This window comes from Dendrobates tinctorius, unplaced genomic scaffold, assembly GCF_039654945.1.
Source record: "Dendrobates tinctorius isolate UK_male_01 unplaced genomic scaffold, ASM3965494v1 ptg000254l, whole genome shotgun sequence".
Classification (NCBI taxonomy): domain Eukaryota; kingdom Metazoa; phylum Chordata; class Amphibia; order Anura; family Dendrobatidae; genus Dendrobates; species Dendrobates tinctorius.
In genome coordinates, this window is record NW_027361921.1 from 1,719,773 (window position 1) to 1,746,890 (window position 27,118).

General features: G+C 35.1%; 16 non-coding genes across 16 annotated transcripts; all 16 read right to left on the minus strand.

Moving 5' to 3' along the window:
- Positions 1-4,413: 4,413 nt before the first annotated feature.
- Positions 4,414-4,487, minus strand: TRNAT-UGU (transfer RNA threonine (anticodon UGU)). The gene has a single exon. It is a non-coding gene; the product is annotated as a tRNA-Thr (tRNA).
- A 1,710-nt stretch (positions 4,488-6,197) lies between these two features.
- TRNAA-UGC (transfer RNA alanine (anticodon UGC)) lies at positions 6,198-6,271 on the minus strand. Its single transcript has one exon. It is a non-coding gene; the product is annotated as a tRNA-Ala (tRNA).
- Positions 6,272-7,368: 1,097 nt separating this feature from the next.
- TRNAT-UGU (transfer RNA threonine (anticodon UGU)) lies at positions 7,369-7,442 on the minus strand. The gene has a single exon. It is a non-coding gene; the product is annotated as a tRNA-Thr (tRNA).
- A 1,525-nt stretch (positions 7,443-8,967) lies between these two features.
- Positions 8,968-9,041, minus strand: TRNAT-UGU (transfer RNA threonine (anticodon UGU)). The gene has a single exon. It is a non-coding gene; the product is annotated as a tRNA-Thr (tRNA).
- A 1,097-nt stretch (positions 9,042-10,138) lies between these two features.
- Positions 10,139-10,212, minus strand: TRNAT-UGU (transfer RNA threonine (anticodon UGU)). The gene has a single exon. It is a non-coding gene; the product is annotated as a tRNA-Thr (tRNA).
- A 1,527-nt stretch (positions 10,213-11,739) lies between these two features.
- On the minus strand, positions 11,740-11,813 carry TRNAT-UGU (transfer RNA threonine (anticodon UGU)). The gene has a single exon. It is a non-coding gene; the product is annotated as a tRNA-Thr (tRNA).
- A 911-nt stretch (positions 11,814-12,724) lies between these two features.
- Positions 12,725-12,798, minus strand: TRNAT-UGU (transfer RNA threonine (anticodon UGU)). Its single transcript has one exon. It is a non-coding gene; the product is annotated as a tRNA-Thr (tRNA).
- Positions 12,799-14,322: 1,524 nt separating this feature from the next.
- TRNAA-UGC (transfer RNA alanine (anticodon UGC)) lies at positions 14,323-14,396 on the minus strand. The gene has a single exon. It is a non-coding gene; the product is annotated as a tRNA-Ala (tRNA).
- A 1,097-nt stretch (positions 14,397-15,493) lies between these two features.
- Positions 15,494-15,567, minus strand: TRNAT-UGU (transfer RNA threonine (anticodon UGU)). Its single transcript has one exon. It is a non-coding gene; the product is annotated as a tRNA-Thr (tRNA).
- Positions 15,568-16,849: 1,282 nt separating this feature from the next.
- Positions 16,850-16,923, minus strand: TRNAT-UGU (transfer RNA threonine (anticodon UGU)). The gene has a single exon. It is a non-coding gene; the product is annotated as a tRNA-Thr (tRNA).
- A 1,272-nt stretch (positions 16,924-18,195) lies between these two features.
- Positions 18,196-18,269, minus strand: TRNAT-UGU (transfer RNA threonine (anticodon UGU)). Its single transcript has one exon. It is a non-coding gene; the product is annotated as a tRNA-Thr (tRNA).
- Positions 18,270-18,995: 726 nt separating this feature from the next.
- TRNAT-UGU (transfer RNA threonine (anticodon UGU)) lies at positions 18,996-19,069 on the minus strand. Its single transcript has one exon. It is a non-coding gene; the product is annotated as a tRNA-Thr (tRNA).
- Positions 19,070-22,327: 3,258 nt separating this feature from the next.
- On the minus strand, positions 22,328-22,401 carry TRNAT-UGU (transfer RNA threonine (anticodon UGU)). The gene has a single exon. It is a non-coding gene; the product is annotated as a tRNA-Thr (tRNA).
- A 1,097-nt stretch (positions 22,402-23,498) lies between these two features.
- TRNAT-UGU (transfer RNA threonine (anticodon UGU)) lies at positions 23,499-23,572 on the minus strand. The gene has a single exon. It is a non-coding gene; the product is annotated as a tRNA-Thr (tRNA).
- A 1,898-nt stretch (positions 23,573-25,470) lies between these two features.
- TRNAT-UGU (transfer RNA threonine (anticodon UGU)) lies at positions 25,471-25,544 on the minus strand. The gene has a single exon. It is a non-coding gene; the product is annotated as a tRNA-Thr (tRNA).
- Positions 25,545-26,271: 727 nt separating this feature from the next.
- TRNAT-UGU (transfer RNA threonine (anticodon UGU)) lies at positions 26,272-26,345 on the minus strand. Its single transcript has one exon. It is a non-coding gene; the product is annotated as a tRNA-Thr (tRNA).
- Between the last annotated feature and the right edge of the window lie 773 nt (positions 26,346-27,118).

Here is a 27,118-nt window from a genome sequence, read left to right on the forward strand (position 1 = left end):
CCAATTTTCATGTGTGAATATTTATTATTCTGCTTTTTCTGAAAACTGCTATGAAAATTTGTAGCATCTAATGTGTAATTCCACTGGTTTTAATTTGTAATGCTTGAGCCCATCCTATATTCTCTAAAGAAAGTTATTTCATCTGATTCCTTTTAGAGCATTTCAAAAGCAAAATTTTTTTTTTTACTCAAATTCCACTGGTTTTAATTTGTAATGCTTGAAGCCATCCTATATTCTCTAAAGAAACTTATTTCATCTAATTCCTTTTAGAGCATTTCAAAAGCAGAAAGTTTTTTTTCTCTCAATTACACTTTATTAGTGCTTTGGGAAAGACATGTTTGATGTCAAACAAAAGTGAAAGTCCTCTTTTTCGGCTAACAGCCCCAAACTGACATGAAGAAAGGAAAGCACTGCTGACATTCGAAATCAAGATTTTCTGTTTACTAAACAGGCTCTTTGACCAACTTGTCTACATCACAAAAAGATGTGATATATTGGAAAGACTGCTTAGAGAGTCAGGTGCGGAAAGTGGAGGCATTTCAAAATAAAATACATTGGTTAAGTTGTCAAACTTGAAGCAATTTTACTTCCTTTTCAGCATTGAGATGAGATTCTTAATCTCACAATTGCACTATCAGTAGGGCTGGAACAATGGCAAATTTGAGTTTGCACACAGGTAAAACACACCTGCTTTAAGATAGGAAGCTTATTCTTGAGAAGACAAAAACAAGTTACTGCTGAGAGTTGAACTCAGGATCTCCTGTTTACAAGACAGGCGCTTTAACCAACTAAGCCACAGAACCACATGTTCTGTTGGTGAATATTTATTATTCTGCTTTTTCCGAAAACTGCTATGAAAATTTGTAGCATCTAATGTGTAATTCCACTGGTTTTAATTTGTAATGCTTGAGCCCATCCTATATTCTCTAAAGAAAGTTATTTCATCTGATTCCTTTTAGAGCATTTCAAAAGCAAAATTTTTTTTTACTCAAATTCCACTGGTTTTAATTTGTAATGCTTGAAGCCATCCTATATTCTCTAAAGAAACTTATTTCATCTAATTCCTTTTAGAGCATTTCAAAAGCAGAAAGTTTTTTTCTCTCAATTACACTTTATTAGTGCTTTGGGAAAGACATGTTTGATGTCAAACAGAAGTGAAAGTCTTCTTTTTCGGCTAACAGCCCCAAACTGACATGAAGAAAGGAAAGCACTGCTGACATTCGAAATCAAGATTTTCTGTTTACTAAACAGGCTCTTTGACCAACTTGTCTACATCACAAAAAGATGTGATATATTGGAAAGACTGCTTAGAGAGTCAGGTGCGGAAAGTGGAGGAATTTCAAAATAAAATCCATTGGTTAAGTTGTCAAGCTTGAAGCAATCTTACTTCCTTTTCAGCATTTAGATGAGATTCTTAATCTCACAATTGCACTATCAGTAGGGCTGGAACAATGGCAAATTTGAGTTTGCACACAGGTAAAACACACCTGCTTTAAGATAGAAAGCTTATTCTTGAGAAGATGTAGCATCTTGGTTAAGTTGGTTAAGTTGTCAAGCTTGAAGCAATCTTACTTCCTTTTCAGCATTTAGATGAGATTCTTAATCTCACAATTGCACTATCAGTAGGGCTGGAACAATGGCAAATTTGAGTTTGCACACAGGTAAAACACACCTGCTTTAAGATAGGAAGCTTATTCTTGAGAAGATGTTGCATCTTGGTTAAGTTGGTTAAGTTGTCAAGCTTGAAGCAATCTTACTTCCTTTTCAGCATTTAGATGAGTTTCTTAATCTCACAATTGCACTATCAGTAGGGCTGGAACAATGGCAAATTTGAATTTGCACACAGGTAAAAGACCTGCTTTAAGATAGGAAGCTTATTCTTGAGAAGATGAAAACAAGGTACTGCTGAGAGTTGAACTCAGGATCTCCTGTTTACAAGACAGGCACTTTAACCAACTAAGCCAAAGCACCCCAATTTTCATGTGTGAATATTTATTATTCTGCTTTTTCTGAAAACTGCTATGAAAATTTGTAGCATCTAATGTGTAATTCCACTGGTTTTAATTTGTAATGCTTGAGCCCATCCTATATTCTCTAAAGAAAGTTATTTCATCTGATTCCTTTTAGAGCATTTCAAAAGCAAAATTTTTTTTTTTCTCAAATTCCACTGGTTTTAATTTGTAATGCTTGAAGCCATCCTATATTCTCTAAAGAAACTTATTTCATCTAATTCCTTTTAGAGCATTTCAAAAGCAGAAAGTTTTTTTTCTCTCAATTACACTTTATTAGTGCTTTGGGAAAGACATGTTTGATGTCAAACAAAAGTGAAAGTCCTCTTTTTCGGCTAACAGCCCCAAACTGACATGAAGAAAGGAAAGCACTGCTGACATTCGAAATCAAGATTTTCTGTTTACTAAACAGGCTCTTTGACCAACTTGTCTACATCACAAAAAGATGTGATATATTGGAAAGACTGCTTAGAGAGTCAGGTGCGGAAAGTGGAGGCATTTCAAAATAAAATCCATTGGTTAAGTTGTCAAGCTTGAAGCAATCTTACTTCCTTTTCAGCATTTAGATGAGATTCTTAATCTCACAATTGCACTATCAGTAGGGCTGGAACAATGGCAAATTTGAGTTTGCACACAGGTAAAACACACCTGCTTTAAGATAGGAAGCTTATTCTTGAGAAGATGTAGCATCTTGGTTAAGTTGGTTAAGTTGTCAAGCTTGAAGCAATCTTACTTCCTTTTCAGCATTTAGATGAGATTCTTAATCTCACAATTGCACTATCAGTAGGGCTGGAACAATGGCAAATTTGAGTTTGCACACAGGTAAAACACACCTGCTTTAAGATAGAAAGCTTATTCTTGAGAAGATGTAGCATCTTGGTTAAGTTGGTTAAGTTGTCAAGCTTGAAGCAATCTTACTTCCTTTTCAGCATTTAGATGAGATTCTTAATCTCACAATTGCACTATCAGTAGGGCTGGAACAATGGCAAATTTGAGTTTGCACACAGGTAAAACACACCTGCTTTAAGATAGGAAGCTTATTCTTGAGAAGATGTTGCATCTTGGTTAAGTTGGTTAAGTTGTCAAGCTTGAAGCAATCTTACTTCCTTTTCAGCATTTAGATGAGTTTCTTAATCTCACAATTGCACTATCAGTAGGGCTGGAACAATGGCAAATTTGAATTTGCACACAGGTAAAAGACCTGCTTTAAGATAGGAAGCTTATTCTTGAGAAGATGAAAACAAGGTACTGCTGAGAGTTGAACTCAGGATCTCCTGTTTACAAGACAGGCACTTTAACCAACTAAGCCAAAGCACCCCAATTTTCATGTGTGAATATTTATTATTCTGCTTTTTCTGAAAACTGCTATGAAAATTTGTAGCATCTAATGTGTAATTCCACTGGTTTTAATTTGTAATGCTTGAGCCCATCCTATATTCTCTAAAGAAAGTTATTTCATCTGATTCCTTTTAGAGCATTTCAAAAGCAAAATTTTTTTTTTTCTCAAATTCCACTGGTTTTAATTTGTAATGCTTGAAGCCATCCTATATTCTCTAAAGAAACTTATTTCATCTAATTCCTTTTAGAGCATTTCAAAAGCAGAAAGTTTTTTTTCTCTCAATTACACTTTATTAGTGCTTTGGGAAAGACATGTTTGATGTCAAACAAAAGTGAAAGTCCTCTTTTTCGGCTAACAGCCCCAAACTGACATGAAGAAAGGAAAGCACTGCTGACATTCGAAATCAAGATTTTCTGTTTACTAAACAGGCTCTTTGACCAACTTGTCTACATCACAAAAAGATGTGATATATTGGAAAGACTGCTTAGAGAGTCAGGTGCGGAAAGTGGAGGCATTTCAAAATAAAATCCATTGGTTAAGTTGTCAAGCTTGAAGCAATCTTACTTCCTTTTCAGCATTTAGATGAGATTCTTAATCTCACAATTGCACTATCAGTAGGGCTGGAACAATGGCAAATTTGAGTTTGCACACAGGTAAAACACACCTGCTTTAAGATAGGAAGCTTATTCTTGAGAAGATGTAGCATCTTGGTTAAGTTGGTTAAGTTGTCAAGCTTGAAGCAATCTTACTTCCTTTTCAGCATTTAGATGAGATTCTTAATCTCACAATTGCACTATCAGTAGGGCTGGAACAATGGCAAATTTGAGTTTGCACACAGGTAAAACACACCTGCTTTAAGATAGGAAGCTTATTCTTGAGAAGATGTAGCATCTTGGTTAAGTTGGTAAGCTTGAAGCAATCTTACTTCCTTTTCAGCATTTAGATGAGATTCTTAATCTCACAATTGCACTATCAGTAGGGCTGGAACAATGGCAAATTTGAATTTGCACACAGGTAAAAGACCTGCTTTAAGATAGGAAGCTTATTCTTGAGAAGATGAAAACAAGGTACTGCTGAGAGTTGAACTCAGGATCTCCTGTTTACAAGACAGGCACTTTAACCAACTAAGCCACAGCACCCCAATTTTCATGTGTGAATATTTATTATTCTGCTTTTTCTGAAAACTGCTATGAAAATTTGTAGCATCTAATGTGTAATTCCACTGGTTTTAATTTGTAATGCTTGAGCCCATCCTATATTCTCTAAAGAAAGTTATTTCATCTGATTCCTTTTAGAGCATTTCAAAAGCAAAATTTTTTATTTTACTCAAATTCCACTGGTTTTAATTTGTAATGCTTGAAGCCATCCTATATTCTCTAAAGAAACTTATTTCATCTAATTCCTTTTAGAGCATTTCAAAAGCAGAAAGTTTTTTTTCTCTCAATTACACTTTATTAGTGCTTTGGGAAAGACATGTTTGATGTCAAACAAAAGTGAAAGTCCTCTTTTTCGGCTAACAGCCCCAAACTGACATGAAGAAAGGAAAGCACTGCTGACATTCGAAATCAAGATTTTCTGTTTACTAAACAGGCTCTTTGACCAACTTGTCTACATCACAAAAAGATGTGATATATTGGAAAGACTGCTTAGAGAGTCAGGTGCGGAAAGTGGAGGCATTTCAAAATAAAATCCATTGGTTAAGTTGTCAAGCTTGAAGCAATCTTACTTCCTTTTCAGCATTTAGATGAGATTCTTAATCTCACAATTGCACTATCAGTAGGGCTGGAACAATGGCAAATTTGAGTTTGCACACAGGTAAAACACACCTGCTTTAAGATAGGAAGCTTATTCTTGAGAAGATGTAGCATCTTGGTTAAGTTGGTTAAGTTGTCAAGCTTGAAGCAATCTTACTTCCTTTTCAGCATTTAGATGAGATTCTTAATCTCACAATTGCACTATCAGTAGGGCTGGAACAATGGCAAATTTGAGTTTGCACACAGGTAAAACAACTGCTTTAAGATAGGAAGCTTATTCTTGAGAAGACAAAAACAAGGTACTGCTGAGAGTTGAACTCAGGATCTCCTGTTTACAAGACAGGCGCTTTAACCAACTAAGCCACAGAACCACATGTTCTGTTGGTGAATATTTATTATTCTGCTTTTTCCGAAAACTGCTATGAAAATTTGTAGCATCTAATGTGTAATTCCACTGGTTTTAATTTGTAATGCTTGAGCCCATCCTATATTCTCTAAAGAAAGTTATTTCATCTGATTCCTTTTAGAGCATTTCAAAAGCAAAATTTTTTTTTACTCAAATTCCACTGGTTTTAATTTGTAATGCTTGAAGCCATCCTATATTCTCTAAAGAAACTTATTTCATCTAATTCCTTTTAGAGCATTTCAAAAGCAGAAAGTTTTTTTCTCTCAATTACACTTTATTAGTGCTTTGGGAAAGAAATGTTTGATGTCAAACAGAAGTGAAAGTCTTCTTTTTCGGCTAACAGCCCCAAACTGACATGAAGAAAGGAAAGCACTGCTGATGTTCGAAATCAAGATTTTCTGTTTACTAAACAGGCTCTTTGACCAACTTGTCTACATCACAAAAAGATGTGATATATTGTAAAGACTGCTTAGAGAGTCAGGTGTGGAAAGTGGAGGAATTTCAAAATAAAATCCATTGGTTAAGTTGTCAAGCTTGAAGCAATCTTACTTCCTTTTCAGCATTTAGATGAGATTCTTAATCTCACAATTGCACTATCAGTAGGGCTGGAACAATGGCAAATTTGAGTTTGCACACAGGTAAAACACCTGCTTTAAGATAGGAAGCTTATTCTTGAGAAGACAAAAACAAGGTACTGCTGAGAGTTGAACTCAGGATCTCCAGTTTGCAAGACAGGTGCTTTAACCAACTAAGCCACAGCACCACATGTTCCATAGGTGAATATTTATTATTCTGCTTTTTTCGAAAACTGCTATGAAAATTTGTAGCATCTAATGTGTAATTCCACTGGTTTTAATTTGTAATGCTTGAGCCCATCCTATATTCTCTAAAGAAAGTTATTTCATCTGATTCCTTTTAGAGCATTTCAAAAGCAAAATTTTTTTTTTTACTCAAATTCCACTGGTTTTAATTTGTAATGCTTGAAGCCATCCTATATTCTCTAAAGAAACTTATTTCATCTAATTCCTTTTAGAGCATTTCAAAAGCAGAAAGTTTTTTTTCTCTCAATTACACTTTCTTAGTGCTTTGGGAAAGACATGTTTGATGTCAAACAAAAGTGAAAGTCCTCTTTTTCGGCTAACAGCCCCAAACTGACATGAAGAAAGGAAAGCACTGCTGACATTCGAAATCAAGATTTTCTGTTTACTAAACAGGCTCTTTGACCAACTTGTCTACATCACAAAAAGATGTGATATATTGGAAAGACTGCTTAGAGAGTCAGGTGCGGAAAGTGGAGGCATTTCAAAATAAAATCCATTGGTTAAGTTGTCAAGCTTGAAGCAATCTTACTTCCTTTTCAGCATTTAGATGAGATTCTTAATCTCACAATTGCACTATCAGTAGGGCTGGAACAATGGCAAATTTGAGTTTGCACACAGGTAAAACACACCTGCTTTAAGATAGGAAGCTTATTCTTGAGAAGATGTAGCATCTTGGTTAAGTTGGTTAAGTTGTCAAGCTTGAAGCAATCTTACTTCCTTTTCAGCATTTAGATGAGATTCTTAATCTCACAATTGCACTATCAGTAGGGCTGGAACAATGGCAAATTTGAGTTTGCACACAGGTAAAACACACCTGCTTTAAGATAGGAAGCTTATTCTTGAGAAGATGTAGCATCTTGGTTAAGTTGGTTAAGTTGTCAAGCTTGAAGCAATCTTACTTCCTTTTCAGCATTTAGATGAGATTCTTAATCTCACAATTGCACTATCAGTAGGGCTGGAACAATGGCAAATTTGAATTTGCACACAGGTAAAAGACCTGCTTTAAGATAGGAAGCTTATTCTTGAGAAGATGAAAATAAGGTACTGCTGAGAGTTGAACTCAGGCTCTCCTGTTTACAAGACAGGCACTTTAACCAACTAAGCCACAGCACCCCAATTTTCATGTGTGAATATTTATTATTCTGCTTTTTCTGAAAACTGCTATGAAAATTTGTAGCATCTAATGTGTAATTCCACTGGTTTTAATTTGTAATGCTTGAGCCCATCCTATATTCTCTAAAGAAAGTTATTTTATCTGATTCCTTTTAGAGCATTTCAAAAGCAAAATTTTTTTTTTTACTCAAATTCCACTGGTTTTAATTTGTAATGCTTGAAGCCATCCTATATTCTCTAAAGAAACTTATTTCATCTAATTCCTTTTAGAGCATTTCAAAAGCAGAAAGTTTTTTTTCTCTCAATTACACTTTATTAGTGCTTTGGGAAAGACATGTTTGATGTCAAACAAAAGTGAAAGTCCTCTTTTTCGGCTAACAGCCCCAAACTGACATGAAGAAAGGAAAGCACTGCTGACATTCGAAATCAAGATTTTCTGTTTACTAAACAGGCTCTTTGACCAACTTGTCTACATCACAAAAAGATGTGATATATTGGAAAGACTGCTTAGAGAGTCAGGTGCGGAAAGTGGAGGCATTTCAAAATAAAATCCATTGGTTAAGTTGTCAAGCTTGAAGCAATCTTACTTCCTTTTCAGCATTTAGATGAGATTCTTAATTTCACAATTGCACTATCAGTAGGGCTGGAACAATGGCAAATTTGAGTTTGCACACAGGTAAAACAACTGCTTTAAGATAGGAAGCTTATTCTTGAGAAGACAAAAACAAGGTACTGCTGAGAGTTGAACTCAGGATCTCCTGTTTACAAGACAGGCGCTTTAACCAACTAAGCCACAGAACCACATGTTCTGTTGGTGAATATTTATTATTCTGCTTTTTCCGAAAACTGCTATGAAAATTTGTAGCATCTAATGTGTAATTCCACTGGTTTTAATTTGTAATGCTTGAGCCCATCCTATATTCTCTAAAGAAAGTTATTTCATCTGATTCCTTTTAGAGCATTTCAAAAGCAAAATTTTTTTTTACTCAAATTCCACTGGTTTTAATTTGTAATGCTTGAAGCCATCCTATATTCTCTAAAGAAACTTATTTCATCTAATTCCTTTTAGAGCATTTCAAAAGCAGAAAGTTTTTTTCTCTCAATTACACTTTATTAGTGCTTTGGGAAAGAAATGTTTGATGTCAAACAGAAGTGAAAGTCTTCTTTTTCGGCTAACAGCCCCAAACTGACATGAAGAAAGGAAAGCACTGCTGATGTTCGAAATCAAGATTTTCTGTTTACTAAACAGGCTCTTTGACCAACTTGTCTACATCACAAAAAGATGTGATATATTGTAAAGACTGCTTAGAGAGTCAGGTGCGGAAAGTGGAGGAATTTCAAAATAAAATCCATTGGTTAAGTTGTCAAGCTTGAAGCAATCTTACTTCCTTTTCAGCATTTAGATGAGATTCTTAATCTCACAATTGCACTATCAGTAGGGCTGGAACAATGGCAAATTTGAGTTTGCACACAGGTAAAACACCTGCTTTAAGATAGGAAGCTTATTCTTGAGAAGATGAAAACAAGGTACTGCTGAGAGTTGAACTCAGGATCTCCTGTTTACAAGACAGGCACTTTAACCAACTAAGCCACAGCACCCCAATTTTCATGTGTGAATATTTATTATTCTGCTTTTTCTGAAAACTGCTATGAAAATTTGTAGCATCTAATGTGTAATTCCACTGGTTTTAATTTGTAATGCTTGAGCCCATCCTATATTCTCTAAAGAAAGTTATTTCATCTGATTCCTTTTAGAGCATTTCAAAAGCAAAATTTTTTTTTTTACTCAAATTCCACTGGTTTTAATTTGTAATGCTTGAAGCCATCCTATATTCTCTAAAGAAACTTATTTCATCTAATTCCTTTTAGAGCATTTCAAAAGCAGAAAGTTTTTTTTCTCTCAATTACACTTTATTAGTGCTTTGGGAAAGACATGTTTGATGTCAAACAAAAGTGAAAGTCCTCTTTTTCGGCTAACAGCCCCAAACTGACATGAAGAAAGGAAAGCACTGCTGACATTCGAAATCAAGATTTTCTGTTTACTAAACAGGCTCTTTGACCAACTTGTCTACATCACAAAAAGATGTGATATATTGGAAAGACTGCTTAGAGAGTCAGGTGCGGAAAGTGGAGGCATTTCAAAATAAAATCCATTGGTTAAGTTGTCAAGCTTGAAGCAATCTTACTTCCTTTTCAGCATTTAGATGAGATTCTTAATCTCACAATTGCACTATCAGTAGGGCTGGAACAATGGCAAATTTGAGTTTGCACACAGGTAAAACACACCTGCTTTAAGATAGGAAGCTTATTCTTGAGAAGATGTAGCATCTTGGTTAAGTTGGTTAAGTTGTCAAGCTTGAAGCAATCTTACTTCCTTTTCAGCATTTAGATGAGATTCTTAATCTCACAATTGCACTATCAGTAGGGCTGGAACAATGGCAAATTTGAGTTTGCACACAGGTAAAACACACCTGCTTTAAGATAGGAAGCTTATTCTTGAGAAGATGTAGCATCTTGGTTAAGTTGGTTAAGTTGTCAAGCTTGAAGCAATCTTACTTCCTTTTCAGCATTTAGATGAGATTCTTAATCTCACAATTGCACTATCAGTAGGGCTGGAACAATGGCAAATTTGAATTTGCACACAGGTAAAAGACCTGCTTTAAGATAGGAAGCTTATTCTTGAGAAGATGAAAATAAGGTACTGCTGAGAGTTGAACTCAGGCTCTCCTGTTTACAAGACAGGCACTTTAACCAACTAAGCCACAGCACCCCAATTTTCATGTGTGAATATTTATTATTCTGCTTTTTCTGAAAACTGCTATGAAAATTTGTAGCATCTAATGTGTAATTCCACTGGTTTTAATTTGTAATGCTTGAGCCCATCCTATATTCTCTAAAGAAAGTTATTTCATCTGATTCCTTTTAGAGCATTTCAAAAGCAAAATTTTTTTTTTTACTCAAATTCCACTGGTTTTAATTTGTAATGCTTGAAGCCATCCTATATTCTCTAAAGAAACTTATTTCATCTAATTCCTTTTAGAGCATTTCAAAAGCAGAAATTTTTTTTTCTCTCAATTACACTTTATTAGTGCTTTGGGAAAGACATGTTTGATGTCAAACAAAAGTGAAAGTCCTCTTTTTCGGCTAACAGCCCCAAACTGACATGAAGAAAGGAAAGCACTGCTGACATTCGAAATCAAGATTTTCTGTTTACTAAACAGGCTCTTTGACCAACTTGTCTACATCACAAAAAGATGTGATATATTGGAAAGACTGCTTAGAGAGTCAGGTGCGGAAAGTGGAGGCATTTCAAAATAAAATCCATTGGTTAAGTTGTCAAACTTGAAGCAATTTTACTTCCTTTTCAGCATTGAGATGAGATTCTTAATCTCACAATTGCACTATCAGTAGGGCTGGAACAATGGCAAATTTGAGTTTGCACACAGGTAAAACACACCTGCTTTAAGATAGGAAGCTTATTCTTGAGAAGACAAAAACAAGTTACTGCTGAGAGTTGAACTCAGGATCTCCTGTTTACAAGACAGGCGCTTTAACCAACTAAGCCACAGAACCACATGTTCTGTTGGTGAATATTTATTATTCTGCTTTTTCCGAAAACTGCTATGAAAATTTGTAGCATCTAATGTGTAATTCCACTGGTTTTAATTTGTAATGCTTGAGCCCATCCTATATTCTCTAAAGAAAGTTATTTCATCTGATTCCTTTTAGAGCATTTCAAAAGCAAAATTTTTTTTTACTCAAATTCCACTGGTTTTAATTTGTAATGCTTGAAGCCATCCTATATTCTCTAAAGAAACTTATTTCATCTAATTCCTTTTAGAGCATTTCAAAAGCAGAAAGTTTTTTTCTCTCAATTACACTTTATTAGTGCTTTGGGAAAGACATGTTTGATGTCAAACAGAAGTGAAAGTCTTCTTTTTCGGCTAACAGCCCCAAACTGACATGAAGAAAGGAAAGCACTGCTGACATTCGAAATCAAGATTTTCTGTTTACTAAACAGGCTCTTTGACCAACTTGTCTACATCACAAAAAGATGTGATATATTGGAAAGACTGCTTAGAGAGTCAGGTGCGGAAAGTGGAGGAATTTCAAAATAAAATCCATTGGTTAAGTTGTCAAGCTTGAAGCAATCTTACTTCCTTTTCAGCATTTAGATGAGATTCTTAATCTCACAATTGCACTATCAGTAGGGCTGGAACAATGGCAAATTTGAATTTGCACACAGGTAAAAGACATGCTTTAATATAGGAAGCTTATTCTTGAGAAGATGAAAACAAGGTACTGCTGAGAGTTGAACTCAGGATCTCCTGTTTACAAGACAGGCACTTTAACCAACTAAGCCACAGCACCCAATTTTCATGTGTGAATATTTATTATTCTGCTTTTTCTGAAAACTGCTATGAAAATTTGTAGCATCTAATGTGTAATTCCACTGGTTTTAATTTGTAATGCTTGAGCCCATCCTATATTCTCTAAAGAAAGTTATTTCATCTGATTCCTTTTAGAGCATTTCAAAAGCAAAATTTTTTTTTTTACTCAAATTCCACTGGTTTTAATTTGTAATGCTTGAAGCCATCGTATATTCTCTAAAGAAACTTATTTCATCTAATTCCTTTTAGAGCATTTCAAAAGCAGAAAGTTTTTTTTCTCTCAATTACACTTTATTAGTGCTTTGGGAAAGACATGTTTGATGTCAAACAAAAGTGAAAGTCCTCTTTTTCGGCTAACAGCCCCAAACTGACATGAAGAAAGGAAAGCACTGCTGACATTCGAAATCAAGATTTTCTGTTTACTAAACAGGCTCTTTGACCAACTTGTCTACATCACAAAAAGATGTGATATATTGGAAAGACTGCTTAGAGAGTCAGGTGCGGAAAGTGGAGGCATTTCAAAATAAAATCCATTGGTTAAGTTGTCAAGCTTGAAGCAATCTTACTTCCTTTTCAGCATTTAGATGAGATTCTTAATCTCACAATTGCACTATCAGTAGGGCTGGAACAATGGCAAATTTGAGTTTGCACACAGGTAAAACACACCTGCTTTAAGATAGGAAGCTTATTCTTGAGAAGATGTAGCATCTTGGTTAAGTTGGTTAAGTTGTCAAGCTTGAAGCAATCTTACTTCCTTTTCAGCATTTAGATGAGATTCTTAATCTCACAATTGCACTATCAGTAGGGCTGGAACAATGGCAAATTTGAATTTGCACACAGGTAACAGACCTGCTTTAAGATAGGAAGCTTATTCTTGAGAAGATGAAAACAAGGTACTGCTGAGAGTTGAACTCAGGATCTCCTGTTTACAAGACAGGCACTTTAACCAACTAAGCCACAGCACCCCAATTTTCATGTGTGAATATTTATTATTCTGCTTTTTCTGAAAACTGCTATGAAAATTTGTAGCATCTAATGTGTAATTCCACTGGTTTTAATTTGTAATGCTTGAGCCCATCCTATATTCTCTAAAGAAAGTTATTTTATCTGATTCCTTTTAGAGCATTTCAAAAGCAAAATTTTTTTTTTTACTCAAATTCCACTGGTTTTAATTTGTAATGCTTGAAGCCATCCTATATTCTCTAAAGAAACTTATTTCATCTAATTCCTTTTAGAGCATTTCAAAAGCAGAAAGTTTTTTTTCTCTCAATTACACTTTATTAGTGCTTTGGGAAAGACATGTTTGATGTCAAACAAAAGTGAAAGTCCTCTTTTTCGGCTAACAGCCCCAAACTGACATGAAGAAAGGAAAGCACTGCTGACATTCGAAATCAAGATTTTCTGTTTACTAAACAGGCTCTTTGACCAACTTGTCTACATCACAAAAAGATGTGATATATTGGAAAGACTGCTTAGAGAGTCAGGTGCGGAAAGTGGAGGCATTTCAAAATAAAATCCATTGGTTAAGTTGTCAAGCTTGAAGCAATCTTACTTCCTTTTCAGCATTTAGATGAGATTCTTAATTTCACAATTGCACTATCAGTAGGGCTGGAACAATGGCAAATTTGAGTTTGCACACAGGTAAAACAACTGCTTTAAGATAGGAAGCTTATTCTTGAGAAGACAAAAACAAGGTACTGCTGAGAGTTGAACTCAGGATCTCCTGTTTACAAGACAGGCGCTTTAACCAACTAAGCCACAGAACCACATGTTCTGTTGGTGAATATTTATTATTCTGCTTTTTCCGAAAACTGCTATGAAAATTTGTAGCATCTAATGTGTAATTCCACTGGTTTTAATTTGTAATGCTTGAGCCCATCCTATATTCTCTAAAGAAAGTTATTTCATCTGATTCCTTTTAGAGCATTTCAAAAGCAAAATTTTTTTTACTCAAATTCCACTGGTTTTAATTTGTAATGCTTGAAGCCATCCTATATTCTCTAAAGAAACTTATTTCATCTAATTCCTTTTAGAGCATTTCAAAAGCAGAAAGTTTTTTTCTCTCAATTACACTTTATTAGTGCTTTGGGAAAGAAATGTTTGATGTCAAACAGAAGTGAAAGTCTTCTTTTTCGGCTAACAGCCCCAAACTGACATGAAGAAAGGAAAGCACTGCTGATGTTCGAAATCAAGATTTTCTGTTTACTAAACAGGCTCTTTGACCAACTTGTCTACATCACAAAAAGATGTGATATATTGTAAAGACTGCTTAGAGAGTCAGGTGCGGAAAGTGGAGGAATTTCAAAATAAAATCCATTGGTTAAGTTGTCAAGCTTGAAGCAATCTTACTTCCTTTTCAGCATTTAGATGAGATTCTTAATCTCACAATTGCACTATCAGTAGGGCTGGAACAATGGCAAATTTGAGTTTGCACACAGGTAAAACACCTGCTTTAAGATAGGAAGCTTATTCTTGAGAAGACAAAAACAAGGTACTGCTGAGAGTTGAACTCAGGATCTCCAGTTTGCAAGACAGGTGCTTTAACCAACTAAGCCACAGCACCACATGTTCCATAGGTGAATATTTATTATTCTGCTTTTTTCGAAAACTGCTATGAAAATTTGTAGCATCTAATGTGTAATTCCACTGGTTTTAATTTGCAATGCTTGAGCCCATCCTATATTCTCTAAAGAAAGTTATTTCATCTGATTCCTTTTAGAGCATTTCAAAAGCAAAATTTTTTTTTTTACTCAAATTCCACTGGTTTTAATTTGTAATGCTTGAAGCCATCCTATATTCTCTAAAGAAACTTATTTCATCTAATTCCTTTTAGAGCATTTCAAAAGCAGAAAGTTTTTTTTCTCTCAATTACACTTTCTTAGTGCTTTGGGAAAGACATGTTTGATGTCAAACAAAAGTGAAAGTCCTCTTTTTCGGCTAACAGCCCCAAACTGACATGAAGAAAGGAAAGCACTGCTGACATTCGAAATCAAGATTTTCTGTTTACTAAACAGGCTCTTTGACCAACTTGTCTACATCACAAAAAGATGTGATATATTGGAAAGACTGCTTAGAGAGTCAGGTGCGGAAAGTGGAGGCATTTCAAAATAAAATCCATTGGTTAAGTTGTCAAGCTTGAAGCAATCTTACTTCCTTTTCAGCATTTAGATGAGATTCTTAATCTCACAATTGCACTATCAGTAGGGCTGGAACAATGGCAAATTTGAGTTTGCACACAGGTAAAACACACCTGCTTTAAGATAGGAAGCTTATTCTTGAGAAGATGTAGCATCTTGGTTAAGTTGGTTAAGTTGTCAAGCTTGAAGCAATCTTACTTCCTTTTCAGCATTTAGATGAGATTCTTAATCTCACAATTGCACTATCAGTAGGGCTGGAACAATGGCAAATTTGAGTTTGCACACAGGTAAAACACACCTGCTTTAAGATAGGAAGCTTATTCTTGAGAAGATGTAGCATCTTGGTTAAGTTGGTTAAGTTGTCAAGCTTGAAGCAATCTTACTTCCTTTTCAGCATTTAGATGAGATTCTTAATCTCACAATTGCACTATCAGTAGGGCTGGAACAATGGCAAATTTGAATTTGCACACAGGTAAAAGACCTGCTTTAAGATAGGAAGCTTATTCTTGAGAAGATGAAAACAAGGTACTGCTGAGAGTTGAACTCAGGATCTCCTGTTTACAAGACAGGCACTTTAACCAACTAAGCCACAGCACCCCAATTTTCATGTGTGAATATTTATTATTCTGCTTTTTCTGAAAACTGCTATGAAAATTTGTAGCATCTAATGTGTAATTCCACTGGTTTTAATTTGTAATGCTTGAGCCCATCCTATATTCTCTAAAGAAAGTTATTTCATCTGATTCCTTTTAGAGCATTTCAAAAGCAAAATTTTTTTTTTTACTCAAATTCCACTGGTTTTAATTTGTAATGCTTGAAGCCATCCTATATTCTCTAAAGAAACTTATTTCATCTAATTCCTTTTAGAGCATTTCAAAAGCAGAAAGTTTTTTTTCTCTCAATTACACTTTATTAGTGCTTTGGGAAAGACATGTTTGATGTCAAACAAAAGTGAAAGTCCTCTTTTTCGGCTAACAGCCCCAAACTGACATGAAGAAAGGAAAGCACTGCTGACATTCGAAATCAAGATTTTCTGTTTACTAAACAGGCTCTTTGACCAACTTGTCTACATCACAAAAAGATGTGATATATTGGAAAGACTGCTTAGAGAGTCAGGTGCGGAAAGTGGAGGCATTTCAAAATAAAATCCATTGGTTAAGTTGTCAAGCTTGAAGCAATCTTACTTCCTTTTCAGCATTTAGATGAGATTCTTAATCTCACAATTGCACTATCAGTAGGGCTGGAACAATGGCAAATTTGAGTTTGCACACAGGTAAAACACACCTGCTTTAAGATAGGAAGCTTATTCTTGAGAAGATGTAGCATCTTGGTTAAGTTGGTTAAGTTGTCAAGCTTGAAGCAATCTTACTTCCTTTTCAGCATTTAGATGAGATTCTTAATCTCACAATTGCACTATCAGTAGGGCTGGAACAATGGCAAATTTGAGTTTGCACACAGGTAAAACACACCTGCTTTAAGATAGGAAGCTTATTCTTGAGAAGATGTAGCATCTTGGTTAAGTTGGTTAAGTTGTCAAGCTTGAAGCAATCTTACTTCCTTTTCAGCATTTAGATGAGATTCTTAATCTCACAATTGCACTATCAGTAGGGCTGGAACAATGGCAAATTTGAGTTTGCACACAGGTAAAACACACCTGCTTTAAGATAGGAAGCTTATTCTTGAGAAGGTGTAGCATCTTGGTTAAGTTGGTTAAGTTGTCAAGCTTGAAGCAATCTTACTTCCTTTTCAGCATTTAGATGAGATTCTTAATCTCACAATTGCACTATCAGTAGGGCTGGAACAATGGCAAATTTGAATTTGCACACAGGTAAAAGACCTGCTTTAAGATAGGAAGCTTATTCTTGAGAAGATGAAAACAAGGTACTGCTGAGAGTTGAACTCAGGCTCTCCTGTTTACAAGACAGGCACTTTAACCAACTAAGCCACAGCACCCCAATTTTCATGTGTGAATATTTATTATTCTGCTTTTTCTGAAAACTGCTATGAAAATTTGTAGCATCTAATGTGTAATTCCACTGGTTTTAATTTGTAATGCTTGAGCCCATCCTATATTCTCTAAAGAAAGTTATTTCATCTGATTCCTTTTAGAGCATTTCAAAAGCAAAATTTTTTTTTTTACTCAAATTCCACTGGTTTTAATTTGTAATGCTTGAAGCCATCCTATATTCTCTAAAGAAATTTATTTCATCTAATTCCTTTTAGAGAATTTCAAAAGCAGAAAGTTTTTTTCTCTCAATTACACTTTATTAGTGCTTTGGGAAAGACATGTTTGATGTCAAACAAAAGTGAAAGTCCTCTTTTTCGGCCAACAGCCCCAAACTGACATGAAGAAAGGAAAGCACTGCTGACATTCGAAATCAAGATTTTCTGTTTACTAAACAGGCTCTTTGACCAACTTGTCTACATCACAAAAAGATGTGATATATTGGAAAGACTGCTTAGAGAGTCAGGTGCGGAAAGTGGAGGCATTTCAAAATAAAATCCATTGGTTAAGTTGTCAAGCTTGAAGCAATCTTACTTCCTTTTCAGCATTTAGATGAGATTCTTAATCTCACAATTGCACTATCAGTAGGGCTGGAACAATGGCAAATTTGAGTTTGCACACAGGTAAAACACACCTGCTTTAAGATAGGAAGCTTATTCTTGAGAAGATGTAGCATCTTGGTTAAGTTGGTTAAGTTGTCAAGCTTGAAGCAATCTTACTTCCTTTTCAGCATTTAGATGAGATTCTTAATCTCACAATTGCACTATCAGTAGGGCTGGAACAATGGCAAATTTGAGTTTGCACACAGGTAAAACACACCTGCTTTAAGATAGGAAGCTTATTCTTGAGAAGATGTAGCATCTTGGTTAAGTTGGTTAAGTTGTCAAGCTTGAAGCAATCTTACTTCCTTTTCAGCATTTAGATGAGATTCTTAATCTCACAATTGCACTATCAGTAGGGCTGGAACAATGGCAAATTTGAGTTTGCACACAGGTAAAACACACCTGCTTTAAGATAGGAAGCTTATTCTTGAGAAGATGTAGCATCTTGGTTAAGTTGGTAAGCTTGAAGCAATCTTACTTCCTTTTCAGCATTTAGATGAGATTCTTAATCTCACAATTGCACTATCAGTAGGGCTGGAACAATGGCAAATTTGAATTTGCACACAGGTAAAAGACCTGCTTTAAGATAGGAAGCTTATTCTTGAGAAGATGAAAACAAGGTACTGCTGAGAGTTGAACTCAGGATCTCCTGTTTACAAGACAGGCACTTTAACCAACTAAGCCACAGCACCCCAATTTTCATGTGTGAATATTTATTATTCTGCTTTTTCTGAAAACTGCTATGAAAATTTGTAGCATCTAATGTGTAATTCCACTGGTTTTAATTTGTAATGCTTGAGCCCATCCTATATTCTCTAAAGAAAGTTATTTCATCTGATTCCTTTTAGAGCATTTCAAAAGCAAAATTTTTTTTTTACTCAAATTCCACTGGTTTTAATTTGTAATGCTTGAAGCCATTCTATATTCTCTAAAGAAACTTATTTCATCTAATTCCTTTTAGAGCATTTCAAAAGCAGAAAGTTTTTTTTCTCTCAATTACACTTTATTAGTGCTTTGGGAAAGACATGTTTGATGTCAAACAAAAGTGAAAGTCCTCTTTTTCGGCTAACAGCCCCAAACTGACATGAAGAAAGGAAAGCACTGCTGACATTCGAAATCAAGATTTTCTGTTTACTAAACAGGCTCTTTGACCAACTTGTCTACATCACAAAAAGATGTGATATATTGGAAAGACTGCTTAGAGAGTCAGGTGCGGAAAGTGGAGGCATTTCAAAATAAAATCCATTGGTTAAGTTGTCAAACTTGAAGCAATTTTACTTCCTTTTCAGCATTTAGATGAGATTCTTAATCTCACAATTGCACTATCAGTAGGGCTGGAACAATGGCAAATTTGAATTTGCACACAGGTAAAAGACCTGCTTTAAGATAGGAAGCTTATTCTTGAGAAGATGAAAACAAGGTACTGCTGAGAGTTGAACTCAGGCTCTCCTGTTTACAAGACAGGCACTTTAACCAACTAAGCCACAGCACCCCAATTTTCATGTGTGAATATTTATTATTCTGCTTTTTCTGAAAACTGCTATGAAAATTTGTAGCATCTAATGTGTAATTCCACTGGTTTTAATTTGTAATGCTTGAGCCCATCCTATATTCTCTAAAGAAAGTTATTTCATCTGATTCCTTTTAGAGCATTTCAAAAGCAAAATTTTTTTTTTTACTCAAATTCCACTGGTTTTAATTTGTAATGCTTGAAGCCATCCTATATTCTCTAAAGAAACTTATTTCATCTAATTCCTTTTAGAGAATTTCAAAAGCAGAAAGTTTTTTTCTCTCAATTACACTTTATTAGTGCTTTGGGAAAGACATGTTTGATGTCAAACAAAAGTGAAAGTCCTCTTTTTCGGCCAACAGCCCCAAACTGACATGAAGAAAGGAAAGCACTGCTGACATTCGAAATCAAGATTTTCTGTTTACTAAACAGGCTCTTTGACCAACTTGTCTACATCACAAAAAGATGTGATATATTGGAAAGACTGCTTAGAGAGTCAGGTGCGGAAAGTGGAGGCATTTCAAAATAAAATCCATTGGTTAAGTTGTCAAGCTTGAAGCAATCTTACTTCCTTTTCAGCTTTTAGATGAGATTCTTAATCTCACAATTGCACTATCAGTAGGGCTGGAACAATGGCAAATTTGAGTTTGCACACAGGTAAAACACACCTGCTTTAAGATAGGAAGCTTATTCTTGAGAAGATGTAGCATCTTGGTTAAGTTGGTTAAGTTGTCAAGCTTGAAGCAATTTTACTTCCTTTTCAGCATTTAGATGAGATTCTTAATCTCACAATTGCACTATCAGTAGGGCTGGAACAATGGCAAATTTGAGTTTGCACACAGGTAAAACACACCTGCTTTAAGATAGGAAGCTTATTCTTGAGAAGACAAAAACAAGTTACTGCTGAGAGTTGAACTCAGGATCTCCTGTTTACAAGACAGGCGCTTTAACCAACTAAGCCACAGAACCACATGTTCTGTTGGTGAATATTTATTATTCTGCTTTTTCCGAAAACTGCTATGAAAATTTGTAGCATCTAATGTGTAATTCCACTGGTTTTAATTTGTAATGCTTGAGCCCATCCTATATTCTCTAAAGAAAGTTATTTCATCTGATTCCTTTTAGAGCATTTCAAAAGCAAAATTTTTTTTTACTCAAATTCCACTGGTTTTAATTTGTAATGCTTGAAGCCATCCTATATTCTCTAAAGAAACTTATTTCATCTAATTCCTTTTAGAGCATTTCAAAAGCAGAAAGTTTTTTTCTCTCAATTACACTTTATTAGTGCTTTGGGAAAGACATGTTTGATGTCAAACAGAAGTGAAAGTCTTCTTTTTCGGCTAACAGCCCCAAACTGACATGAAGAAAGGAAAGCACTGCTGACATTCGAAATCAAGATTTTCTGTTTACTAAACAGGCTCTTTGACCAACTTGTCTACATCACAAAAAGATGTGATATATTGGAAAGACTGCTTAGAGAGTCAGGTGCGGAAAGTGGAGGAATTTCAAAATAAAATCCATTGGTTAAGTTGTCAAGCTTGAAGCAATCTTACTTCCTTTTCAGCATTTAGATGAGATTCTTAATCTCACAATTGCACTATCAGTAGGGCTGGAACAATGGCAAATTTGAGTTTGCACACAGGTAAAACACACCTGCTTTAAGATAGAAAGCTTATTCTTGAGAAGATGTAGCATCTTGGTTAAGTTGGTTAAGTTGTCAAGCTTGAAGCAATCTTACTTCCTTTTCAGCATTTAGATGAGATTCTTAATCTCACAATTGCACTATCAGTAGGGCTGGAACAATGGCAAATTTGAGTTTGCACACAGGTAAAACACACCTGCTTTAAGATAGGAAGCTTATTCTTGAGAAGATGTAGCATCTTGGTTAAGTTGGTTAAGTTGTCAAGCTTGAAGCAATCTTACTTCCTTTTCAGCATTTAGATGAGATTCTTAATCTCACAATTGCACTATCAGTAGGGCTGGAACAATGGCAAATTTGAATTTGCACACAGGTAAAAGACCTGCTTTAAGATAGGAAGCTTATTCTTGAGAAGATGAAAACAAGGTACTGCTGAGAGTTGAACTCAGGATCTCCTGTTTACAAGACAGGCACTTTAACCAACTAAGCCAAAGCACCCCAATTTTCATGTGTGAATATTTATTATTCTGCTTTTTCTGAAAACTGCTATGGCTATGAAAATTTGTAGCATCTAATGTGTAATTCCACTGGTTTTAATTTGTAATGCTTGAGCCCATCCTATATTCTCTAAAGAAAGTTATTTCATCTGATTCCTTTTAGAGCATTTCAAAAGCAAAATTTTTTTTTTTACTCAAATTCCACTGGTTTTAATTTGTAATGCTTGAAGCCATCCTATATTCTCTAAAGAAACTTATTTCATCTAATTCCTTTTAGAGCATTTCAAAAGCAGAAAGTTTTTTTTCTCTCAATTACACTTTATTAGTGCTTTGGGAAAGACATGTTTGATGTCAAACAAAAGTGAAAGTCCTCTTTTTCGGCTAACAGCCCCAAACTGACATGAAGAAAGGAAAGCACTGCTGACATTCGAAATCAAGATTTTCTGTTTACTAAACAGGCTCTTTGACCAACTTGTCTACATCACAAAAAGATGTGATATATTGGAAAGACTGCTTAGAGAGTCAGGTGCGGAAAGTGGAGGCATTTCAAAATAAAATCCATTGGTTAAGTTGTCAAGCTTGAAGCAATCTTACTTCCTTTTCAGCATTTAGATGAGATTCTTAATCTCACAATTGCACTATCAGTAGGGCTGGAACAATGGCAAATTTGAGTTTGCACACAGGTAAAACACACCTGCTTTAAGATAGGAAGCTTATTCTTGAGAAGATGTAGCATCTTGGTTAAGTTGGTTAAGTTGTCAAGCTTGAAGCAATCTTACTTCCTTTTCAGCATTTAGATGAGATTCTTAATCTCACAATTGCACTATCAGTAGGGCTGGAACAATGGCAAATTTGAGTTTGCACACAGGTAAAACACACCTGCTTTAAGATAGGAAGCTTATTCTTGAGAAGATGTAGCATCTTGGTTAAGTTGGTTAAGTTGTCAAGCTTGAAGCAATCTTACTTCCTTTTCAGCATTTAGATGAGATTCTTAATCTCACAATTGCACTATCAGTAGGGCTGGAACAATGGCAAATTTGAATTTGCACACAGGTAAAAGACCTGCTTTAAGATAGGAAGCTTATTCTTGAGAAGATGAAAACAAGGTACTGCTGAGAGTTGAACTCAGGCTCTCCTGTTTACAAGACAGGCACTTTAACCAACTAAGCCACAGCACCCCAATTTTCATGTGTGAATATTTATTATTCTGCTTTTTCTGAAAACTGCTATGAAAATTTGTAGCATCTAATGTGTAATTCCACTGGTTTTAATTTGTAATGCTTGAGCCCATCCTATATTCTCTAAAGAAAGTTATTTCATCTGATTCCTTTTAGAGCATTTCAAAAGCAAAATTTTTTTTTTTACTCAAATTCCACTGGTTTTAATTTGTAATGCTTGAAGCCATCCTATATTCTCTAAAGAAACTTATTTCATCTAATTCCTTTTAGAGCATTTCAAAAGCAGAAAGTTTTTTTTCTCTCAATTACACTTTATTAGTGCTTTGGGAAAGACATGTTTGATGTCAAACAAAAGTGAAAGTCCTCTTTTTCGGCTAACAGCCCCAAACTGACATGAAGAAAGGAAAGCACTGCTGACATTCGAAATCAAGATTTTCTGTTTACTAAACAGGCTCTTTGACCAACTTGTCTACATCACAAAAAGATGTGATATATTGGAAAGACTGCTTAGAGAGTCAGGTGCGGAAAGTGGAGGCATTTCAAAATAAAATCCATTGGTTAAGTTGTCAAGCTTGAAGCAATCTTACTTCCTTTTCAGCATTTAGATGAGATTCTTAATCTCACAATTGCACTATCAGTAGGGCTGGAACAATGGCAAATTTGAGTTTGCACACAGGTAAAACACACCTGCTTTAAGATAGGAAGCTTATTCTTGAGAAGATGTAGCATCTTGGTTAAGTTGGTTAAGTTGTCAAGCTTGAAGCAATCTTACTTCCTTTTCAGCATTTAGATGAGATTCTTAATCTCACAATTGCACTATCAGTAGGGCTGGAACAATGGCAAATTTGAGTTTGCACACAGGTAAAACACACCTGCTTTAAGATAGGAAGCTTATTCTTGAGAAGATGTAGCATCTTGGTTAAGTTGGTTAAGTTGTCAAGCTTGAAGCAATCTTACTTCCTTTTCAGCATTTAGATGAGATTCTTAATCTCACAATTGCACTATCAGTAGGGCTGGAACAATGGCAAATTTGAATTTGCACACAGGTAAAAGACCTGCTTTAAGATAGGAAGCTTATTCTTGAGAAGATGAAAACAAGGTACTGCTGAGAGTTGAACTCAGGCTCTCCTGTTTACAAGACAGGCACTTTAACCAACTAAGCCACAGCACCCCAATTTTCATGTGTGAATATTTATTATTCTGCTTTTTCTGAAAACTGCTATGAAAATTTGTAGCATCTAATGTGTAATTCCACTGGTTTTAATTTGTAATGCTTGAGCCCATCCTATATTCTCTAAAGAAAGTTATTTCATCTGATTCCTTTTAGAGCATTTCAAAAGCAAAATTTTTTTTTTTACTCAAATTCCACTGGTTTTAATTTGTAATGCTTGAAGCCATCCTATATTCTCTAAAGAAACTTATTTCATCTAATTCCTTTTAGAGCATTTCAAAAGCAGAAAGTTTTTTTTCTCTCAATTACACTTTATTAGTGCTTTGGGAAAGACATGTTTGATGTCAAACAAAAGTGAAAGTCCTCTTTTTCGGCTAACAGCCCCAAACTGACATGAAGAAAGGAAAGCACTGCTGACATTCGAAATCAAGATTTTCTGTTTACTAAACAGGCTCTTTGACCAACTTGTCTACATCACAAAAAGATGTGATATATTGGAAAGACTGCTTAGAGAGTCAGGTGCGGAAAGTGGAGGCATTTCAAAATAAAATCCATTGGTTAAGTTGTCAAGCTTGAAGCAATCTTACTTCCTTTTCAGCATTTAGATGAGATTCTTAATCTCACAATTGCACTATCAGTAGGGCTGGAACAATGGCAAATTTGAGTTTGCACACAGGTAAAACACACCTGCTTTAAGATAGGAAGCTTATTCTTGAGAAGACAAAAACAAGTTACTGCTGAGAGTTGAACTCAGGATCTCCTGTTTACAAGACAGGCGCTTTAACCAACTAAGCCACAGAACCACATGTTATGTTGATGAATATTTATTATTCTGCTTTTTCCGAAAACTGCTATGAAAATTTGTAGCATCTAATGTGTAATTCCACTGGTTTTAATTTGTAATGCTTGAGCCCATCCTATATTCTCTAAAGAAAGTTATTTCATCTGATTCCTTTTAGAGCATTTCAAAAGCAAAATTTTTTTTTTACTCAAATTCCACTGGTTTTAATTTGTAATGCTTGAAGCCATCCTATATTCTCTAAAGAAACTTATTTCATCTAATTCCTTTTAGAGCATTTCAAAAGCAGAAAGTTTTTTTCTCTCAATTACACTTTATTAGTGCTTTGGGAAAGACATGTTTGATGTCAAACAGAAGTGAAAGTCTTCTTTTTCGGCTAACAGCCCCAAACTGACATGAAGAAAGGAAAGCACTGCTGACATTCGAAATCAAGATTTTCTGTTTACTAAACAGGCTCTTTGACCAACTTGTCTACATCACAAAAAGATGTGATATATTGGAAAGACTGCTTAGAGAGTCAGGTGCGGAAAGTGGAGGAATTTCAAAATAAAATCCATTCGTTAAGTTGTCAAGCTTGAAGCAATCTTACTTCCTTTTCAGCATTTAGATGAGATTCTTAATCTCACAATTGCACTATCAGTAGGGCTGGAACAATGGCAAATTTGAGTTTGCACACAGGTAAAACACACCTGCTTTAAGATAGAAAGCTTATTCTTGAGAAGATGTAGCATCTTGGTTAAGTTGGTTAAGTTGTCAAGCTTGAAGCAATCTTACTTCCTTTTCAGCATTTAGATGAGATTCTTAATCTCACAATTGCACTATCAGTAGGGCTGAAACAATGGCAAATTTAAGTTTGCACACAGGTAAAACACACCTGCTTTAAGATAGGAAGCTTATTCTTGAGAAGATGTAGCATCTTGGTTAAGTTGGTTAAGTTGTCAAGCTTGAAGCAATCTTACTTCCTTTTCAGTATTTAGATGAGATTCTTAATCTCACAATTGCACTATCAGTAGGGCTGGAACAATGGCAAATTTGAATTTGCACACAGGTAAAAGACCTGCTTTAAGATAGGAAGCTTATTCTTGAGAAGATGAAAACAAGGTACTGCTGAGAGTTGAACTCAGGCTCTCCTGTTTACAAGACAGGCACTTTAACCAACTAAGCCACAGCACCCCAATTTTCATGTGTGAATATTTATTATTCTGCTTTTTCTGAAAACTGCTATGAAAATTTGTAGCATCTAATGTGTAATTCCACTGGTTTTAATTTGTAATGCTTGAGCCCATCCTATATTCTCTAAAGAAAGTTATTTCATCTGATTCCTTTTAGAGCATTTCAAAAGCAAAATTTTTTTTTTTACTCAAATTCCACTGGTTTTAATTTGTAATGCTTGAAGCCATCCTATATTCTCTAAAGAAACTTATTTCATCTAATTCCTTTTAGAGCATTTCAAAAGCAGAAAGTTTTTTTTCTCTCAATTACACTTTATTAGTGCTTTGGGAAAGACATGTTTGATGTCAAACAAAAGTGAAAGTCCTCTTTTTCGGCTAACAGCCCCAAACTGACATGAAGAAAGGAAAGCACTGCTGACATTCGAAATCAAGATTTTCTGTTTACTAAACAGGCTCTTTGACCAACTTGTCTACATCACAAAAAGATGTGATATATTGGAAAGACTGCTTAGAGAGTCAGGTGCGGAAAGTGGAGGCATTTCAAAATAAAATCCATTGGTTAAGTTGTCAAGCTTGAAGCAATCTTACTTCCTTTTCAGCATTTAGATGAGATTCTTAATCTCACAATTGCACTATCAGTAGGGCTGGAACAATGGCAAATTTGAATTTGCACACAGGTAAAAGACCTGCTTTAAGATAGGAAGCTTATTCTTGAGAAGATGAAAACAAGGTACTGCTGAGAGTTGAACTCAGGATCTCCTGTTTACAAGACAGGCACTTTAACCAACTAAGCCACAGCACCCCAATTTTCATGTGTGAATATTTATTATTCTGCTTTTTCTGAAAACTGCTATGAAAATTTGTAGCATCTAATGTGTAATTCCACTGGTTTTAATTTGTAATGCTTGAGCCCATCCTATATTCTCTAAAGAAAGTTATTTTATCTGATTCCTTTTAGAGCATTTCAAAAGCAAAATTTTTTTTTTTACTCAAATTCCACTGGTTTTAATTTGTAATGCTTGAAGCCATCCTATATTCTCTAAAGAAACTTATTTCATCTAATTCCTTTTAGAGCATTTCAAAAGCAGAAAGTTTTTTTTCTCTTAATTACACTTTATTAGTGCTTTGGGAAAGACATGTTTGATGTCAAACAAAAGTGAAAGTCCTCTTTTTCGGCTAACAGCCCCAAACTGACATGAAGAAAGGAAAGCACTGCTGACATTCGAAATCAAGATTTTCTGTTTACTAAACAGGCTCTTTGACCAACTTGTCTACATCACAAAAAGATGTGATATATTGGAAAGACTGCTTAGAGAGTCAGGTGCGGAAAGTGGAGGCATTTCAAAATAAAATCCATTGGTTAAGTTGTCAAGCTTGAAGCAATCTTACTTACTTTTCAGCATTTAGATGAGATTCTTAATCTCACAATTGCACTATCAGTAGGGCTGGAACAATGGCAAATTTGAGTTTGCACACAGGTAAAACACACCTGCTTTAAGATAGGAAGCTTATTCTTGAGAAGACAAAAACAAGTTACTGCTGAGAGTTGAACTCAGGATCTCCTGTTTACAAGAC